Below are 22,126 nucleotides of genomic sequence, written 5' to 3' on the forward strand. Positions count from 1 at the left end.
TGCCTTTTTGGAAATATAAACATATGAAGAAGCACTAGTGAAAACAAAATGATCTGGCATGGTCAAAGTAAGGAAGGGAAAACCTCCAGAGGCTGAAGAAATACAACTGCTCTATTCCAGTATGCATGGCAGGATCCCCTACCCGCCTGCCAGGACTGATGTGTCAGCATCCTGTCTGTTACACTGGGTCTGTGGCTTGAGCTCTTCTGCTTTATTTAGACTTGCTCTGATGAAGTCTTCCTCAGAGTGCCTACCTGATAACAGAGGTGCTCAGCAGTCTTCAGCACCCCGTGTGATGCCAAAGAAGAAACATGGATGAGGTTAATCTTTATTATGTTTACCTAGTTTGACATTAAGCAGGCAGACCAAAGATTACTTTACCTAATTAGAATCTCTAATTGGATTTGAAAAGTTATTAACCTTTTAAATAGGCTCTCCAGGGTGGTATGTCAGCAAGCACTGAGCTAACTTTCCACCAGTTTTGGTTCCGCTCGCAGGGCTGATGAATGGATGGCAGGCAAGGGCCACCTGCTGGTGGTGGGATGGTAGGAGCAGGGATAAAGTGCGAGTGGGACCCGCCGACGAGCAAAGTGGTGCTGTGCGTGCTGGTGCGCAAGTTCAGGCTCAACACATCTCACTGGAATGGGTACGTGGCTGAAGAGCCTGATATCTTGCCTGTTCTATCACTGACTGCTACTGAAACTAGCTAGGGTTTTACCAGAGGCCTGAATAGAGAAAGAAAACTGTCCCAGAAGTTTTTCTGCCCCTTAACTCTGTCTTGCCATCGTGTTTACCTTTTGTCTGGCACATAATGTGTTGTTTCTTCTTCCCACAGCCTGAAGGTTCCTCCTACAAAAAGCTGTAAGAGCTGAACATACAAGGAAGCTAACATGGCCAAAGCTGTGGCAGGAACAAAAGCTACAAAGCAGCATCTTATTTGCAGCATTTATTAGGAGGTACAATTAGTCTTTTCTGATTTTTAGACCAGGACTGCTGGCAACTTTTTTATTCTTGATGAATTTAAGACCTGCTAATTGTTTGCTCTTCTGTGTCACTCAGTCCTACATGTGCAAGGCTTAAAATAGCATTATACAGACAGCTGTGAAAACATGAGAGAGAACCTGGAGTGTTTAGATGTACTCGTGATCAACACTGTGAAGTTGGATGGAACGTGAGTCTGTTGTACCATGTCTACCAGGACTTTCCTGTGAGCATTTCTCATTGCCATACTTGCTTTAGGACTCTCAAACTGTTATTTCTTTCCTTAATTCTCTGGCGTATGAAGCCATGTGGGCAGAAGAGAAGGTAAATGTTTATTAAAAAGACACCACAGTAGGACAGCAAAACTCTTAAGACTGGCATGTTGCATTTTTTGTTCTGACTGTAATGAATATTCTTCCCCTGCTTACAAGTCGTAGCACTTTTCAAGGGCTGCAGAACTGAGGCTAGCATGAAGGCCATTCCAGCTGTTCATGCTAAGGAGCATTGCTTGGGCTTTTTAGTATTGCCACATCTGCTCTATGCTATTTCCTTTCCTGCTTCCCTGGCTGAGGACATTTCTTCACCTGCTCCACGGGGAGCTCCATGGGGGCTGTGCTGCAGTGCGGGTGGCTGGCACAATGTCAGCCTGGTGGTGATGGACTCCTGTCACTTTGCACATGGAAAGCTTGGGGGCCAACAGCAACCTCAAGCTGCCAGGGTAAGCTGTCGAAGAATTGGCACTGAGCGGGAGGAAATATATTGTACTTCTGGCATGGAGCTCCACTTCTACATGCTCTGCTGAAAGGGAGCAATAGGTTTCTTCAGATGTATCTTGTACTTATTACCAAATACTCAGGGAGAAGCTTGCCAAAGCAAGGAATTGAAGTGGTGCTTGTGGTAGTAATGCTTGGTGATAGATTGCACAGGGAGTTGTTCTTGCTTCTCACCTCAAGGTAAAAACTGAGAAACGTTTGGTAAAACCTCAGATTATTTTAAACACCTCTCATCTTGGGCCTAATTGAGAGGGTACTGAAAACAGGCTTCTTTGTATTTTTCTTGGTGAAATGGAGCCAAAGGACTGAGTGTCAAATCTTTTTATGCAGATTTGTTGGGTTTAACCTGGAGTGAGCAACCTGTGACCACCAAAGGTCAAACAAAATCATAGAATCATAGAATGGCTTGGGTTGGAAGGGACCTCAAGGATTATCAGGCTCCAGTCCCCCTGCCACAGGCAGGGCCACCAATCTCCATATCTAATGCTAGACCATACTAAACAGAGATACTGGATTAGATACAGAATTTTTCCTAAAGGAGCCACCTGTATTGCTCAGGGACATGAAATAAATCCAGCATTGCTTACAGCTCCAAACTGTGTTTTACCCTCCCTTATGTTATCACTAGCTATATGCATGCCTTGTTACAGATCTAATTGTTCCTTTTTTTGTCCCTATAGTCTTTGAGTTTGCTGATGTCAAGCTGATGACTAGACTGCTAAGAGATGTATTCGGGTTGGACAGTAGGAAAAAGTTTCTTCTCGGAAAGAGTGATGAGGCAGTGGCACAGGCTGGTGAAATCACTGTCCCTGGAGGTGTTCAAGAACTGTGTGGATGTGGCACTGAGGGAAATAGTGAGCACGATGTGAAGGGTTGGTGGTTGGACTAAATGACCTTAGTGGCCTTTTCCAACCTTAATGATTCTGTGATTCTGCTGTTCTCTGTGTTGAAAGTAAGCAGTGCTCAGCACCATTCCTACTTTGACGAGTGTATCTGTGATCGGGGTATTGATTCTAACTTCTAAAACCACGAGCTTCCAGAGAAGTTAGAAGGAAACAAAAGAGATGTTAAAAACAAGTCTTCGATGTGTGCTGCCAAGCTAGGCTTCATCTGTTCCTCCTACAGATTAGGCAAAATAGCTGCTGCCCGTAGTTTGGTATTGCGCACAAAATGTATGTGTATATATGTGTGTGTATTCTGATTCTTCCTCCACAAAGGAGAAAGTAAAGTATACTGCACATTCAGCGAAAGATTGAAGCCTGCAGACTTGCATTCTGGATGACCATATGTTGTCATAGGAGGAGATTTGTCTGTGAGGATTCAGTAATTCCATCTTCAAAGTTGATGATCACCATTTTTGTCTGAAGATATTCAGAGCTTTGCAAATATGCAACCTTAAAATGCTTTAAAAGATTTTTTGTTTTGATTTTTTTTTTTAATATTAACTACTATCTTTAAAATTTAGTTTCAAAAATAGTGAAGCATATAAAAACTATTGAAGAAACTATATAAAAACTATTGAAGAAACTGTGAGAACTCTATGTAGTTATTGCTGAAATACAAGTGTGTACATGTTGGAGGGCCATGTGGGACAGAATCACATTCAGAGTGCCTTCAGTATCTGGTGTATTCACAGTCCAAATCTAATCTCTTTTCTTCCCTTAGATAACATTATCGCTTTCTGGGTAATATAAAAGAAAATGTTTTTTAAAGTATAGTTTTAAGCAGAATAACACGCACTCTACCATACAGTAATGTCAAAGTCAATTAAAATTCAGTGTTATTATGCCAGGATTAAAATACTTCCCTATGGTGTGCACGCTGCAATTACTCAGCTATTAGCTATTTCTGCGCTAAATGGAATTTCAGCCAAGCTTTTTTTTTTTTTTTTTTTCAGGTAAATACTAAAGATAAAAGTTGGATTTGAAGTGTTGGTTACAGCTTCTAGTTTGCTCCTTTTTTTTTCTTTATTAGAGCCTTTTTTTTGTGCTGTGGGATTCCAGCGACCAGAATCATTTTGTGCATGGCTTTTTGCATGGCTACCATAGATCACTGTTTGCATAAACAACAGCAGCAACTTGGATACCAGCACAAAACAGCCTTGTTGAGATGACCGTTCAGTGACAACTGCTTCTGGGATCCGATCTTTAGTCCTTATTTAGTTGTACTTCTCTCCTCTTGAAGGAGAGGGGAACGCTTGCAGGGATTTATTCCCATGCATCTGGTGCTTCCATGCAAAAAACTTCAGCGTGGGGCTGCAAACACAGCACCCTAAGCTGCGAATCCTGTTGTAGTACTGACATGATGACAATGAATGTGGGTGGTCTCAGCACTGCTAATTTCTGGTGCTAAGTACTTCTGGTGCCCTTATAATAGTAGTAATAACAAAAATGATAATCATTTGAATTATCTCTCTTTCAGAAACTTGCTTTAGATAGTAGTGCTAATTGTAATTCGGTCATCTCTACATTTAAATCAAAAATTTAATGCCATTTTTGATTTTAAAGTGGAGAAAATTAGCAGTGTCTCAGGAATCCCAATTTTGAAAGTATTATCACCCTCTGTAATTGATCATGGAAGGCAGAGAGCAACATGAGGTATACATTTAAAACATGACTTTCTTTTTCCACCCGTACTGCAGCCCCACGGCGTTTTCTGAAGTCTCATTCAGCAATTTGAGGATAAGTCTAAATGGCCAGAATAATTCAAATACAGATTAAAATATGGCTATAAAAAGAGTACCAAAAACCTAACGACAGCAAGAAGAAGCTCTGAAGAAGCTGCTTTTTCATTAACTGGTATTCTAATACAGGTGGTGTATTGTGTAAGTAATGGTAGAATTTATTTTAAGAAAATAACGCTAGAAAATATTACTGTTTTCAGAAGGAAATAAGGCACCGGGGCTTTTAAGTCTTAATGCTGCAAAAGCATCTTGTGTGCCAAATTAATGTGTTGAGATGATGATTATTTAAACCAAAATTGTTTTCTGTGAAGTTCTAAATGGTTGGGGTGCTTTTGTAAATAGGACTTTGTTTAGCTTAGGTATTTATGTACTGTGAAAGAAAGGGGGAAGGATTATGCAAGGTGATCAACAATTAATATACTTGTAACTTTTTAAACTTTCTTTTTAATTTGGAGTTAGTTTGAGCTTTCAGAAGAGTCTAGTACATTAGATGTCACAGTATCATTGGCACTGGAGAGTAACACTTGATTTCCTTAAACCATCTTTGAAAGTCTAGATGTTTTTCTAAGAGGTGAAGAAATGATTAAGCTACAGAGTGTATGGAAGTTGTTGACTCTTCCTTCAGAAATGAGGATATGAACAGTAAAAACCTTCACAAACCCGTTCTTCTTACATAGCTGTGCAGGTTTTGATGCTACCTAACTGATGCATGTGCATGTGCAGTTTTGCAGCAGTCATGTGAGTTTACCCGTCTTTCTAGCAATAAAGGAAGAGAGGAGCTTCAGCTGTGTTGTTTTAAATATTGACTAAGTTTTCTTTAAAGTTGTCTCATGGACATCTGGAAGTCAAATTTTATATGCATTATTAAATGTTGACTTTTCAGAACCTCAATGAATCTTTAAAGACATTGTGGAATTTTATTGCATAGGCTTGGGAAACATTGTACTCTTAACACATGTCATGCTGCCTTTTGTTAGTAGTTCAGAAATTTGATAATACTATTCCTTCAAAAATAAGGTAACATGTTTGTGTAATCTTTTTGAGTATTTTCTTTTTTTTCAGAGCTTGTGGGGACATAGCAAGAATGGAGCTGTTTCAGTAGAAGATAATTTGTTCTTCTGATGAAAATATTTTCTAGCTCATCTCATTTGAAATGAATGTTTGTTAACAGCATACGCAGACAACATTTGTTCTTGTGGGGTCAGGTAAGATTAATATACCTTCTCCTTTTAACAGGAGTTTGCTCCTAGCTATGAATTTTTGGTGGTTTGAGAAACCAGTACCTTGGAAGAATAGTTGTATATACTTGCATATTTCCTGGCAAGTTAAAAGCACTCTGGAATGTTTGTAATGGATTGCTGAACTGGATCATGGTAATAAAGTAGTACCATTTGGTGCAGTTCCTACTGTAAAAACTCCTTTAGCAATGCTTGTATTAAACGCCCTTAAGAATTAAGTGTATGTATCATGAAGCCACATATTATTTGTTACAGAACACTGTTTTTCAGCAGTCATTTCCATTAGCTGTGCGTTTTCACCAGATGAACTATCACTGTAGCTGCTGCTGAAATGCATCACCCACTGCCTCATGGTGCTCACATCCACTGGTTTGTCTCCATAAAAGTTGAATATCAGTGGGTGCCATTTTTTGTGCGTGGAGGAATTCAGTGACGCACCTTTGCTTCATCCACTCTTCCATGTCAGACGCCATTCAGTCAGATTGCCCCTCTGCTGCCATCTGTCACATGGCAACAAACATTATAGGATATTGGTGGGAAGGTCAAACTTATACTTCCATGCCACCAACATCCACCTCTGACTTCATGGGCTAACATAATAACATAGGAGGCGTTACTTTCAGAGCAGCCCTCAGAGTTCAGCAAGCCTCAAGGCTGTCAGAAGATGGGTGCATAGAAGAAAAACAATCAAAAATAATCAAATCCTTCCCACAGGATTTCACCAAGCATCAGTTATTGGTTAATGTTAAGAGCGGGATATTGAGATGGAAGCTCTTCTGGTCTCATCTAGTCAGTGGTCTCAGCTGTGCCATATGCTTTGGTGGCAGATCCTTCACCACAGTGCACGGCCAATCCAGAAGGGTTGAGGTGACACACTACTAGGTGCCTCCCATGATCGTTACATGCCTATCTCTGCAAGAGCAAATGTGGCTGCATTCAGTCTTTTATGCTGTTTGGAAAGCATTCCCGTAGGTTGCTTGGGTAAGGGAAGAAAAGGAAGCAGTCAGAATGAGAAATTTATTTGGCCAGCTTTGCAGTGCTTCTCAGTAGAATGCAATCGTTGTATTTCTCCTGTCTTAACCAAGGCTGAAATTTAATTTGAATGTCCTCTAGCCATGCAATTCTCCTGGGAATGAATCCTATAAAACAGGCTGTATCAGGCCTGTACGAATTGTAGACCTGTTTAGTCTGAATGAGCTTTAACTTCATTATGTTAGTACAGAATAATTAGTAGAAAACTGAAATGCAATTTTGTCTGAATAATGGCAGTTCGGAGGCTTTACCTCACCTATAGCCTTACAAGGCTTTTAGTGTTCTGACAAGCAATCTGTCAGAGCAGGAATGTTGAGTGCATTCATTTTTTACTTCAGTTCTTTTCTTACAGGAGCTCAAGTGACTCCACTGAAACCCTGGCATTTATCACAGGCAAAATTAGGTCAGAAGAGAGCACAGAGGTACTGAACTGAAAAGAGATAAATTCATCCTTAGAAGGAAAAGAATGGCTCGAGCTGCAAAGTTGGGTTTAATTTGTCTCCTCCACATAAGGTAAGAGTTTTCCTAAGTGATTTTCCAGCCAAGTTAGCAGTATCTTCGATGTTAACTTGCACTATTGAGCTATAGGACGACTATAAAATGCCCTTTGTTGGACTGTGTAACTACAAAGAACAGAACAGTTTTTTTTTTCCAAGTCGTAAAGAAAAGCAGCTTAGGGAGGAAATCTTTTCCAGTTTAATCCAATGGTTGGTATCCAGTCTTTCAAGCTGCTGGGCGTGTTTAGGTGGCAGTGACAGTGGCAAGACTCATCTGTTGTCATTATTTTTCAGGACCCCAGTATTTGCATTCTGGTTACTACCAGCATAGTAATTAAGCTGTATAGATAATTACTGTTGGGCTATTTTCTAATGTTATAAACTATACCTTTCTAACTGATGGTGAAAGAAAACTTTAGCATCTTTGCTGTAGAATATATTCCTTAATTGCACATTCTGCTATAGTTTAGATAAGGTTTTGAATGTCTGTCTGGGCCTAATTGAATGGAAACACACACAAATGGCATGCTCTTTGGAAATAGTCTCCTGAATAATATGCCTCTGGTTTTACCTAAATCTTTCAGAATTCACTGCTGTATTTGTGTTTTGCTCTTCCTCTCATGTCTATTGAGATGACTCAGAACCTGCCTACAAGGCTCCTTCCCTTTTAAAATCTTTTGTAAGCAATTAAATCTCCTGTTGAATTCACTGACCCTAACAATAAGCTGGTTAATAGCTCCAGATTTTTTCACATCCATTGTTTTTGATTAAAAAAAAAAAAAAAAAAAGTTTATTGTAAACTTTCTTACAAGCAACTTAGAGCTTTCTGCAAGAGAATTATCTGGTTTGCACCCAATAGCAATGTGTAGCATCTAATATCTTCACGAATTGAAGACTCAGTAGACAGGATGAGGGGAAGAATGCTGGAAAGAGCAGGCAGGATAGTGGAGATGGTGTCTGATGATTTTTCTAGGGGTAATGTGTTGTATCACCTCTTGTGTGCTGGCCCTGTTACTTACCTTTATGATGTGACTGAATCCCTTGAGATTACTCATGTGTGCAATCTTAAGCAACACGTGTGTTTGCAGGCTTGCTGCCTTCATCTGTGAGTTGTGTGAGCTATGCATGTTGATTCTGAATGAGAATGACTGGGTTCCTGAGTGCACAATCCTGTAAGGGAAAAATAAGGCAGAATAATGTGCTTCCTTATCCAGGAAACCTACAGGAGGAAGAACTTGACAGGGTGCTGGACACCAGGCTGTGACTGACAGTGAGCAGCTGAGGTGACCAGACTCCTTTAAAATATGTATATGTAGCATGAAGCAAGTCAGCCAAACATGTGCTTCCAGGTGTTCTGTGGCTTGTGTCAAATCAAGGTTGTTAATATAAATCATTTCCTCCCCCCTCCAAAAAAAGTAAAATGTTTGGAAATGTAGGTTAATAATTATTTCCCCCAGGAATTTGTTGAAGAGCATCTCTTCTGTCTAGGTCGTTTATAGTACATCCTTACCTTTTTATATTTCTAATATGAGAAGTTATTTTTGTAAACATATTTCATGAATCGCCCAGTGCGTTAAAACAGTGACTGTATTTGTATCTGTATCTTGAGGTGTCAGACCTTTTTAGCTCATCTATTTTAAGAATTATAATTCTAAACTAGCACTTCTGATAGCAAAATCAGATTCCTGAAAAGAAAGAATACACTTTTTTATAAGGTTGATTAATAAAAGGTATTATGTTAATATCTTGTTGTTATTGCTAGAACATTTAACTAACCAGCATCTAAAGATTTTCTACATCTGCATGTGGGAAGAATAAGTCACTGAGGTAGAAAGAACAAGACCTTCTTAATGTCCTTGTAAATAACAAGGAAAATCTGAAGATTGCCTGGGAGCTGATGTAAAAGAAAGATCTAGTTTAATGTGTTGACCTGATTCTGTTCCTCTTGATAACTTTGATATAAGGTTTTAAATCGGATGGAGCATATTTGAGAACCTAACAGAAAGCAGTATGGATAATGAAGTGCTTTAATGAAGTACAGAAAGACACTGGGAGTTCTAGTTTTTGATTTTCATTTTTGTCTTTTGTTTCAAATACAGAAAATTACTTTAGAGTGTAAGTGTATATACAGCCCAAAATGTGTTTGTTTGCATGTGCTGTCACTTAAATTTAAAAAAGAGAACTGTTTGTACACATGATACGTATACGCCTATACACACAATATGGTTCACTGAGATGAAAGATGATTGCTTTCTTACATTTTAATGCAAACTTTAAGAACATCATGATGTTTTTCAGCTACTAGTATCCCAAATGGCTGCAGCTATTTTTTCTTCAGACTCAATGGAGAGGAAAATACGGACGCACCTTTACTGCATCATAAAATATCAGCCCCATTAGGCAACACAGCTTAAAAATAAGGCTGAGAAAATTAAGCTATCTGTATAGCTAAGCAGTAGTACATTTGCAAATGTATGATAATGTGGATTACAGCAGCTCAGTCTAACTGCACTGATGTCATATGAACATGTTGCTAGAACATTTCTCTTTGAAATGTTCCCAAAGCTGCAGTTGCTCAAGGACTGTAAGGGGCAATCATATGAGACAAGGATAAGTCAAATGTCTCTTTTGAAGTGCCAAATTGTATTTTTGCGTAACATTCTCCAAATGGAAGTTCAGTCTTCTGCGAGAGAGTTTGAGTGCAATCTGCACTTTGGAGAAAAATTACTGTCATTTAAGCGTGAGTGATAAGGACTTCTGCTGTCCTAAAAGAAAGTTTGTGACTTCAAAGTTCAGTATTTGCCTTGCAACAACTGCCAGCTTTTGACATCTAGACTCTGAATCAAGGTTGATCTTTGCTCTCCAAATCACTAATTCCGTCTCAGAGGTTGAAATTATGAGGGAAAAAACATATGTCCCTAAAGCTGAATTCTGGTTTTCATTTTGACAGGCTGCTTCTTTGTAGGGATTGTCAGGGTGGCTGCGTAGTTTTTCATTTGCCCTCTGTCTGTCTTGTATCAATGGAGCTGATAGGCAAGTTTCTAATTAAAAAAATCTGATCTAATTCTGATTGATAAAAATTCTTCCCAACCACACTTTAGGTGTGGAGGAGAATAGGAAACAAGAGGAATGTGGATGTTCTGCTGCTAAACATTAAGTAACTTCATCATGAAAGCTTCTACTGGGAAGCTGAGGTCCACAGGCTGGGTCTCTCCTGTGTTTGTACAAAGGCCAATAACTCTGATGGAGCTGGAGATACTTTCTCCAAAATAGTTGGTGAACAGGTAAAAGTTTTGGAGTCTTAGAGTCCAAGGTTCAACTTCCTTTTCTGAATCACTGAGAAGAATTAATTTTTGAAAAAACTTGAGAAAAATCCTTGTGTTCACAAAGGATTTTCTGCCATGCAGAATCTCATGTCAAGCAAATCAGGCACTTCAGTCTTGTCTCTGATGGCTAGGAGGTGTGCTTTTAGAGCTAGGATGAATGAAATCTGGGTCCATAATTGAGAGTGAATGACAAACTTTGAAGACCTTCATCCATCCTGATGTGAAATTAGGAGTGAATCTGGGTTCTGAAGCAAGCTGTGCTGTCTGTTAGGTCTCAGCTTTGCTTTGGAAGATAATGAGGGATGGAAATGGAAAAGGAAGAAATGCAAAAGGAGACAATGGAATTATGGACAATCCTAAATAACGTATTAAGACTAGACCCCTCTACAAAGTAAGTGAAGTCCTCAATGAACTACAAAATTCTTAGCTGAAGAAGAAATGACTTACTTTAAAAATATAAAAATCTATAAAAATCTTACTATAAAAATCTTTGCATTTTAAGTTACAGATAATTTATACACCAGTCAAGCTTCCTTGCTTGCTAAGTCAGGCTTCTTTGAAAAAGGTACCTTTAAATGCTGTAGGATGTTGAGGTGCAGAACAAGATGTGCCTCACTCTCAGACAAGCATATCTTCCAAAGCATACTGAAAGAACTAATACAGTAAGTGGAGTTCTCTGACATAGGAGAATATGAGATTACTAATGGTGTGTGTATTGTTTGTTTATCCATTCCAGCACTATTAATGCAGCTGTAATGGAGATGTAATGCAACTCTATGTAGCCTAGTGTTAACTATGACAGTTGCCACTAATGGATGCTTAAGCAAGAATGTGTGATGTGTCAGCATACAGTGCTACTTCCGAAGAATGTTTTCCTATCCTCCAGCAATATGTAGCTCAAGAAAGGTAGCATATTTTCAGTGAGAAAACTCATAGCTACCCATTTAGTATATGTAATAAAGGACTGAACTCGGTAACCAAACATTATATGAGTACATAAAGACTCTGAGTTCGGTCTGTGTAAACAAGCAAGGGAGATGGGGAATTAATTTCCCCATTCGTTTCCTTATTACTGTTTTACTTAAGAACATTTACAGTGTTTTTTAGTTGTTTTCTAAAAAACAAGGATGAAGCCCTGTACCACGGTAAGGAATACTTTGATGAAGGAAACCTAAGAGTGATAATTAGAGTAATATTTAGCAGTGTTCTGGATGTTATGAACAGTGTTCCTTATTCCCATCACAACACTGATCTTCAAAGGTAAGCAAGTTATTTTAACTGTTGTAGCCATTTTGTTCATTTTGTAGGTAAATTCTTTTATTATTACCAGGATATTTAATCCATATTGCTAATCTATAATATGATAGCGATCACAGCCAATTATTTCTCTTTTGTATAATTTAATTGTAGACGCTGATACAAATCTCTAGAGAATATTTTCAGATGGTGTGAATAGCTGTTCCATGTAGTATTTCCTCATGTTCCAGTGAATCTTGTGGCAAATGCTTACATGTCACATGTGTGAAATGAGGTAAAGGTGATCAGATTCACAAATCCCTCAGATAGATTAAGGTGAAACAACATTCTAGACCAAACACAGTAATTTGAGTTTTAAGGAGAATCTCTATACTACAGTTATATTAACAGTACTGGCACTTTCACAATCATATCTGTCTAAGCTGTGCAGTTAAATGACACAAATATATAAGAAAATAAGCTTTGCAATTACTTGACAACTTTATGAGGGAAAACAATGAGATAGAGAGAGACAGAGAAAGAGAGAGATAGAGATGGGGGGAGTGTTAGAGAAAGAGGTAAAGAGTTCCCTCGCCCAGGGTCCAGCATTGGTCAGCCAGACCTTTGCTTCATCCACACTTCTACCTAATACAAATCTTTATATACGTGCAGTACACAATCTGAATTGATTTCCAATTTTAGGCCCTAGTACTGCAAATTAAAGAATCTAAGATCATGAGATAAGATCATCGGGGTCTGCTGCCTGCAGCTCTGAGCAAACCCTGGAAATGCAGCCTGTTCAGCAAATCTTCTGTAGAGCTGGAGAGCCCCTGGAGAAACTTCCAACGTAGCTTGTTTAGAATCTGTATCTTATCTAGCAGGAAGCAGGATTGTGCCAGGCCCTGCCACAGTAATTATTTTTACATTAGGCTGTTATCTGAAAAGTAGAAGTAATATTGGAGTTGAAATGAGGACCCATTTTATCATTTCCTCTTGTGTGAGAATGGCAAAAGGCCATGTCATTGAGTTCTCTCCTGCCTGTGCCCTTCTAGATCCATCCCTTTTCATCTTTTTATTTTATAGTTGTGCAGCTACAGCAGTAAGGACGGAAAGTACTCCTGTGTGCAATGTATTCACTTGGATTGTGGGAGTTACAAGAAACCATTTTTGTAAACACCCAAACAAATGGTGTTAAGGAATTCCTGAAGATAAACTTTTATTCTTCTTATTTACTTATTTATTTACTTATTTATTTTTAGTTATACCTAAAGATAAGCTTTTTAAGCGGAGGAAATATGGCACCTTCCCCTTCTGAATTTCTGACTGTGTAAGTCAGAGAAGTAGATGTAAGTGCAGATTTGTTTAGTTAAGCTGCTTCCTGGATCAGCCTTTTGAACTTGTGTGTCTAACTTACAATTCCTGAATTCTGTTCATTTTAGGTACTTAAATTGTCAGTAGATTTGGCCTTCAAACTGTCATGATAAATTTTACTCATAGACGTAATGGCAGAGTCCATCTTAGATTTTGTCATCATGTGGACCAATTTAGATGTGATTGATTTACTTTAATTCATATGATTCATTTCATAATTGCAAAAACCTCTTTGAGGTATTTTATTTGTGGGTATTCAGCCTTTGTCAAAGAAAGAATTTGTATGGATTTGAGAAAACTAGAACATTTGGAGGCTAGGAAGGTGATTTGAACACTCTGAGGCTGTAATGTTTGTGTTACCTTGGTTATTTGTCAATCAACTATCTTCTTTAATTGGAATATAACAACTCTGGCCATCTGTCAATGAAGCATTTCAACATCAGTCTCTGGCCTTTTCCTGAACTCTTAAGAATTGTGACTTTTCTTTGAACTCTCAGCTTTTAGTTCCACTGACCCTGTTGCCCATTTATAACTGCTGTGCCATTTATCACTCTCAGGCTTAGAAATATGGTTGGGGCAAAAGACTCAAGTGCAATTATTCACACCTGTAGTCTCTTTGTACTTGGACTTCACAATTTCTGCGCAGTGTAACAGATAGGGAGAGATTAGTTACAAAACTGTAATTCCATTGAAAGATCGCAATGGTACCGTACCATAAACTGTATACAATGCTCCAGTAGTTTGACATCATCGTGGTTCTGAGATTAACTGACAGCATTTACTATCAGTTTTTGTCACTGTCTGTTTTAGAAAAGGGTCTTTGTGTAGCCCCAGTGTTACATATTGGAAATACAGTAAGTTAGGAAACTTGCTCTTGTACTTATCCTCATGGTATTTGTTGAACTGTAGTGTGATGCAATTCCTACTTGGCACAAAAGGACGTAAATATTCATTTTTACCTGATACAGAGATATTCTCTGTATTGACTGTTGGCAAGACCTTGGCGTATCAAACTGAAATGGGACTACTTTGGCATTTTAACATTTTTGCCTTTTAAAATAAATAAGACAATACAGTATGGGAACCTATCAGGAAGAGTTACTGGTGAGCATACAGTATTATTCCAGGAAAAAAATCCATGTGCCATTTAAACAAAAAACAAACCTATGTCTTACTCTCTTGCATTCCCATTTCCCTGTATAGTTTCTGCTATTTGCACATATGCACTTTTCTCATAGGAAACGTGAGCTTTTCCTTCCTTGAGTTCTTCTTTACTACTTGCTTTTGTCTATTTTTTTTTCCATCTCGCTCTTTTCTGCCTATTCATGTGACTTTTACCATTACTTAAGTGAGAAACAGTTGAGTATGTTGTTCTGTAATGCCACTCTGGCTAAGGAATGCTTATTTTCTATTTGATTCAGCCTTATGTAGAAGAAATAAGGAATTGCTTCAAAACTCAATCAAAGTATAAAAACATTGTTTATATTGGCAAGAAATCTTTTTACAAATCATATAAGGCATGCTAGGTAAGGGAAAGCTGAATAGCTCCAGTTAAGTTGTTTGAAAGCACTCAGTTGTTCTTTCACTTATGAGAAGAATAAACCCAAATCCAGGATTTTGTGCCATGAAAATTAAAAATGTTGCCTTTGAAAAATGATTTTTTTCATTGCTACATAATGAATGAATGGCATTCTCTAATCAAATCCACTGATTTTTATGTGTGATTTAATACAAAGTGTTTTGCTTTGTCTAGGTTCAAGGGTGAATGACATTTGCCTCATTTGACCTTCTCCCTTCTGCCTCCTATGTCCAGGCTCACTGGCTGGACTGCCTCTCCCATCCCATACATTTGTGATCACAGCTTTCTATGGTGCATTGTGGAATAGGAAGGAAGGTTTGCAGAGGCTAATGAGTCTTTCTCTTAATATCTGCCTTCACTGTACTTTATAAGCACAGAAAAGTGTTGAGTTCCCAGCAAGCATTAAATTTATGCTTGATAAATACAGTAAGGAAAGCAATACATCAAACTTCATTGTAAATTTGTGCCATAGCATGTGATGGCTTGTATATTCAAACCCTCCTTCATCTTAATCACAAAACACAGCATCCTAGTGTTACTCAATGCTAGTGAAAGTTCAATAAAAACTCACACAATTTATTATAAGGAAATAAAGTGTCTGGTAAGAGACCACCTAGCCTACAGACAAGGTAGTCAGAGTCTCAAGCCGCAAGAAAGGACTCAAAAAGGAATGGGCATTTTTTTCAGCCTTGGATCTGTGGGGGTGGCTTTGAAATCTGTTTAGCATCTAATACCCCAGTGAGACATAAGATTGTAGAGCTGTTTTCAATTCCTTCTCAGCATTTCCTTGCTCAAAATGCTGAAATGCCAGTATTCAAACTGTCTCTTGAGTAAGATTGTAGCCAAGTCTGATGATAACCTGTTTATGCTGCAAACAGCTATGAATTTCATGCTTTGTTTTGTAGAACTAGTTTTAAGTTACACTTTGCAATGATCACCGTTTAGGATAAAGAAATGGTGTGATATCCCAGTACAGATACTGGTTAGGGTGCAGTGCAACTTATGTTTAATTGGCAGGTAGTTAGCTATTAGTAATTGCAAATGTTTGTACTGCAAGTGTTTATGACTAGTATTGTTGTGTTTAAAGGGCTTCAGTTTACTTTGCTCATTCAGAGTAAGCTACTTAAGCTACTTTGTTTCTGCATTCAAAGCTCATACTCCAATGAAACCCTGTAAATTTTGTTTCCCTCAGAGGGGAAAGTATAAATTACATGAACCAGCCACCATTACACTTGTGGCTGACTGTTTAAGTTGTGTTTTAAACAGTGTTTCATAAATCAGTTGTGATTTAGTGTAGTTTTAAATCCTCTTTTTGGTTTTAAAACTAGAGCTGTAAATGAAGCAGTGGGACTGTGAAGGGGAAAGTTATTCTTGTTTAAATACAAATTGGTTAATTGATTAACTGCAACTGGATTAAATGGAATTAACACCATTAACTGGAAGCTTCTTTGGTGTTTGCTTGCTCCCTGAATTGTGGCTTAGCAGTTTGTAGCTCCAGTTATTTTAACTTACTACTTCTTAAAGAGTGAGACGTATGTTGGAATAAGTTTTAACATATATATTGGAGGTTTTATATTGCGAATAAAACAGGAAGGTTAGCATTATACCTGTTTTCCACAGAAAATGAAAAAGAATGCAAAAGGGATCTCAGTTTATTTGTGGACCATTGACTAATTTGATTCAAATACATAAAAGTTGGTAATCCTCAGGAAAACTATTTTGTAACTCACTGCAACAACAAATTATTCTCTAAAACATAAGTACATGTATTTTAGAGCTATCCAAGTGGTGTGAGGTCTATTTTTCCTTAAAGATTCAAAGAGGATGGAGAGGCAATCTGCGCATTGTAGGGACATAACGTCATGCTCTTAACAAATGCTTGTCTCCTCACTCTGCTTGGCTTGGGGGTAGCATTTGCTTTATTTTCCTGAGACTGTGAGCCCAAAGGAATTCCCTTCCCGAGTGTGCAGAAGGAATTAGGACAAATAACTTTCTTTAGCTCTTTTTCTCAGTGGGTTATGAAAAATTAAATAATTAAAGTTAGACTATACATAAGGCACTGAACTTGCTCAGCTGAGATGCAATGTTGTCCTTCTCAGTAGGAGGACAATTTATACTGTAAATAAAATGATTATATTCCAGGGACCAAATGGACAAATGGGGAGGGAGGGACTAATGCAAGCTGCACAGTGGTAAGATCCAACATTAGTTTATCAAACCTAGCTTTGCTTCTGTGGCTCCACACAATGTAATTAAGACTTACTTTGGCATGTATATGTGAATTTAATTGAATAAACTCTCAGGTGATATGTGTTTTTTTTTTTTTAATTATTATTATATTTGTTTTATGTTCTTGTAGTAAACATTCTTAGCCCTTCCCTTAGATTGAAAAATATTGAGTGGCTGTTGATGCTGCTTTTTAATGTGCTTTTTTAACATTTTGTTCTTCAGATTTTGAGTTCAGGAAAAAGTCTTTTATTTTAGTGACAGCAAAATGCCTACAGCTTAGATTCCTCGAAAACAGTGAAAATGCTTTGTGACATGAATGCAATTTACCCTCTTCACATTCCCCTTATAGTGCTCTTTGGTTCATGAGTGTTATCAAGTGGGACCTTAAGGCATTTTCAGTGGGGTTGAAAGTACACGGGAAGCAAACAGATCAAAGTGTTCTGAACCTCTGGAAGATGATCAGATTGACCTGCAAACTGATGCATCTCAGCATTTAAAAAGACCAGTGAAATATTACTCTCTTCCAGAACACTCTTGCAATTTCAGATTTGTTGACAATCTGAATGCTTGGAATTGCATGTGCATAGTAAGGATTCATTTTTGGAGGATAAGCCTTTCTAACTATTACAGAATATGAAAATTTAGACACAGAAATACTTTTAAAAATACTGTGTCTTGGTTGATTATTTTTCCCTAGAGTGAAGTTACTGTAGGAGAGCAAAAGGAAGAATGACAAATAGCCAAGCAAAACTGAATCTAAAATGAATCTATCTTGGGGTTAATGGGAAAGTCATGAGAAGGAGATACAGCTTTAAGGAAAATAAAAACAAACAAAAAAAAAATCAAGAATGGTGCAGCCAATTAATTTATTTTGACACGTGATTTTTATTTTTATGGAAAGCTTAGAATTATAGAATCATCATAAAATCACAGAGTGGCTTAGGCTGGAGGGAACCTTAAACATCATCTTACTCCAAACTTCCTGCCATTGTCAGGGCTGCCACGCACCAGGTCAACCTGGCCTTCAGTACCTCAAGGGATGGGGCATCCACAGCTCCTCTGAGCAGCCTGTGCCAGTGCCTCTGGCACCTTCTGAGTAAAAACTTTTTTAGTTTAAAGCCATTCCCCCTTATCCTATCACTATTAGACTGCTAATATGCGACTGCGTGGATAGGTAGTGTTTTTGTCTACAGCTCCAATTCATGTAGAAATATTGATAGATATGCTATAACCAGTTGAGGACCATAAATCTTTTGCACTGAGACTGAAACAATTTATCAATTTCCACTGTCAAAACATTCTCTTTGATTATGTGCCTTACATAATTTCTTCCATATGCTGTAACTGTTAAGAAAGAGTAATAGATTAAAAGGACTTGGAGAGTTGTTTATGTTGTAGTTGTGCTTAAAAAGTCCAGCCGAAATTGTGGTTCTGCTGTCTCACTTTCTGTACGTGTGGAAAGGAACAAAGCTTAAGCTCCTTGTAACTTCATTACACAAGACTTCCTCTGATGAGAAGAAAGTACAATTGTTTGTTTGATAGAGATCAGATCGATGCACAGAAAAATTAGAGAACAAATTTTCCTGACCTGAACACAAGGAATTTAGATGTTTAAGTGTTTACAGTTACAGGTGCTGAACCATCAAACCATAGTTGATCCCATGGCAGTAGGCTGCCTATGGACAGCTAACTCCGTATTTCACTCCCCACACTGATACTCAAATATTTCAGGTATATAGGCAGAGGATTTGGAGTTTTGGATATTGGAAATCCTGCTCCACACTGATTTAACAAAAATATTGGGAGAAGAATCTTCCTGATTGCCCAGAGGGTTGTGGATGCTCCATCTCTGGAGGTGTTCAAGGCCAGGTTGATGGAGCCCTGGCCAGTCCGATCTAGTGGGTGGAACCCTGCCTATGGCAGGGAGGGTTGGAACAAGATGATTTTTAAGATCCCCTCCAATCTAAGCCATTCTGTGGTTCTATGATGAGTCTATTAACATCCAGATTTGAAAAGGACACATAACAATCATAGACTCCAATTTCTGATTCCACATAGCACCACTCAAAAATCAAACCATGTTATTGAGGCTGTTGTCCAGATGTTTTATTGACTTGGACAGGCTCAGTGCCACGACCGCTGTCCTGGGCTCAGCCATGGCTAAGATCCCCTGGTGAAGAACATTTTCCTGATATCCAACCTAAAGTTTATCTTGGGACTCTTCTGTTTTCAACTGGAAACAAATATCTTGTATCTAAATATATATATTTTTTTCAGAGCTGTTTGTCATTTGTACTTTAAAAGTAATGCTGACATGATTTGGAATACTTATATCTTGTTCAAATACCACTCTTATAAAGAAAAAGACAAAAAGAAAAAAACAAAACCTCAAACTCCATCAGCTTGAAAATAAAAAGCATGACTTTGAATGAAATGATTGTTAAGCCTCAGAAATCTCTGTATTAATTTCTTTGCCCTTAAATACTGCAGTAGGAAGAAATTTCCTGTCAAAGCCATAATTAGCAGGAGGGATATTATTTTGTTTTGTAAAGACAAAAAACACATCACCTAATATATGTATTTTTCTCTCCATGGCATTCTCTTCCCTTGTGCAAGCAACTTGGTTTCATCATGTTTTATAGAAACAGACTGATGAAGTACAGTCTAAGTCTCTCAGGCTTCTGTCTAGCAATATGACCCTTGGCTATCATCGCTATTCCTTATTGAGTTTACTGCCTATCAAATACTCCCACTGGATTTGTAAATTTTTAGAAATGGGTGTAAGATGAAGTTGAAAATAGTTTTGCTCTAAGCAATTTTGTAAGTTAGAATAGTTCTAAAAATAATCCTTTTCTAATTATAACAAATAATATAATGCATTTTTTAATCCTTGCATCTTAGACCATTGGCTAAGGTAAGTACAGATTGAATGTCAATCATCTTTCAAACTAGTAGTTAATTTTATCTTCTTAGATAAAATTGACAGCACAAATATCCGTATTTTGAAACCTTATGTCTATAAGCAACAGGAAAAGAAGACTCATTTATTTATATCCACTTTGGAAGCTATGTTGCCAATCTGCAGCATAGCTATTCAGCTCAAGAACTGTTCTTGATTTATAGTAGAAGATTCACTCAGTATTTGGAAGATTTATTTGAAATATATATGCTCTAATCTTAAACAGGTAAAGAGGGTCAAAAACAAAGATGTGGGAGATATGCTTTCTTTAACAAACTTTTTCTGAGAACCAATCTCTTTCCTGATTTACTTAACAAAATCAGACATTGTTGCTCATCTTGAGACTTCTGAATGTAGATATGCAGCCATTATCTCTGCTACTGTTCTGAAGTATTGGGTAGAATTTGTTTCAGAAGACCTTACGATGTTGAAAATCAAACTCCTGTTTTCAGCCAGGTCTCTTCTATTTTATGTCACTGAGGTTTTGCAGATGGGAGCTGAAGAACTGAACTGCTAGGTTGCAGCAATTCAAAGCCTCATCAGTCTGAGCTTTACTTTCTTTTCTATTTCAGAAGTGACTGTGAAGTGCCGGTGAGGATCACAATTAATGAACAATGGGGAAAAGGTACTATATTTTTCAAACTGTTCAAAATATAAATACTACAAATTCAAGCTGAGACTTGAAAGAGAAGCTTCTTTATTTTATTTCTTATTTCTGTCTCTTGTGCAGAATCCAGAAAACTTCACTGTGGGTAGATTCCTAAGATTCTTCGACATACAAAGCTCACATAAAAGGCTCACAAACTCTTTGTCATAGGATGTGGTTGCTCTCTTTTATGACAATACTGGACTGTTTCTGCAGAAATTGCTCTTTCTGGAACAGAAGGAGGAGAAGCATGCAGACCAAGCTGTATCCTCAGTGACAGTGGATAAAATGTTGGTGGCTGAAGGCTTAATTAGATGTAAGAAATACCTGTTGTGAATGAAACTAACAGATACAGAAAGAATCAATGCTGGCTGTTTTTTTAAAGTTGCCTGCTATTTGTTTGTTTTTGTTTTGTTTTTCTCCTAGTCTTAAATGCAAGGACTATTCCAAAAAATACTGCCTCCTATTTTATTATGTTGGCCCACGACATCAGAGGCAGATGTTGGTAGTATGGCAGTAGAGGTTCAACCTTCTCACCAATATCCCATTACATGTGGTTGCTGTGTGACAGATGGCAGCAGAGGGGCAGCCTGACAAAATAGCATTTGACATGAAAGCATGCATGAATCAAAGGTGTGTCACTGAATTTCTCTGTGCAGAAAAAATGGCACTCGTTGACATTAATTGATGCTTGTTGAACTTTTCTGAAGACTACCAGTGAATGTGAACATAGTGAGGCTGTGTGTGCATTTCAGCAGTGGCAACAGTGACAGTGGGTCACCTATGCTGGTGCGGATTTTGACTAGCATGGCACCGTAGGCTTTTGTTCATCCCTGGCAAAAATGGATTGCTAATGGTGTTTACTTTTTCAACATACTATTTGATAACTGAGAATTTGTTCTATCAAACAATATTACTGTGCTCATTGCACCTGTTGCAGTTTCCATATCAATAAATATTACTTTTGGAGCAACCTAAGAAATACACTAATCAGAAGTAAGGATCTTTTTGTCCCATCTTTACTAATGTTCTTATAATGACATTTCAGAGTTGAAATTGTATTACTGTAATGCAACAATCACTTTTTTCTTTATTTTCACCTTTTCTTATGATTTCTTTTAGATTAGATCTAAATAGTTCAGATTTAGAATACAGATCTTGCAGGATCAGGACCAAAGTTGATTAAAAACAACACGTAATGATTATAAATATTCTCTTAAGGCCATTATGAGGTACTAAATAATAAAATCTCTGCTTATGTGATGAGAAATGGAGTCACAGACTTCTCCAAAACGGTCAAGTATGGATATGCTGCATGATGAGAACACAGGGGCTTTCATGGCCCTGTGACCCAACCATCACCAATAAACAAGGCTGCTTCTCATTGGAGCTTAAATATAACTTGAGCTTTTGATCTTACACTGAGGAAAAAAAATCTGCCCTTGATTTAGAGATATATTTAGTAAGCTTATGTTCCTTCATAAGTGATTTATGTCAAGCAGATTTATCACTCTGTATTATGTAAAAAGGAAGTTGACGTGAGATGCTCCATGACTTGTAATAGAAGAAATTGTAT

General features: G+C 37.8%; 1 long non-coding RNA gene across 1 annotated transcript; it reads left to right on the forward strand.

The window, feature by feature from the left end:
- Positions 1–4,445: 4,445 nt before the first annotated feature.
- Positions 4,446–20,860, forward strand: LOC125686654 (uncharacterized). Its single transcript, XR_007373862.1, has 5 exons — positions 4,446–4,578; positions 5,500–5,642; positions 7,060–7,220; positions 20,477–20,529; positions 20,635–20,860. It is a non-coding gene; the product is annotated as an uncharacterized LOC125686654 (long non-coding RNA).
- Positions 20,861–22,126: the final 1,266 nt, after the last annotated feature.

Source organism: Lagopus muta, chromosome 1, assembly GCF_023343835.1.
Source record: "Lagopus muta isolate bLagMut1 chromosome 1, bLagMut1 primary, whole genome shotgun sequence".
NCBI classification, from domain to species: domain Eukaryota; kingdom Metazoa; phylum Chordata; class Aves; order Galliformes; family Phasianidae; genus Lagopus; species Lagopus muta.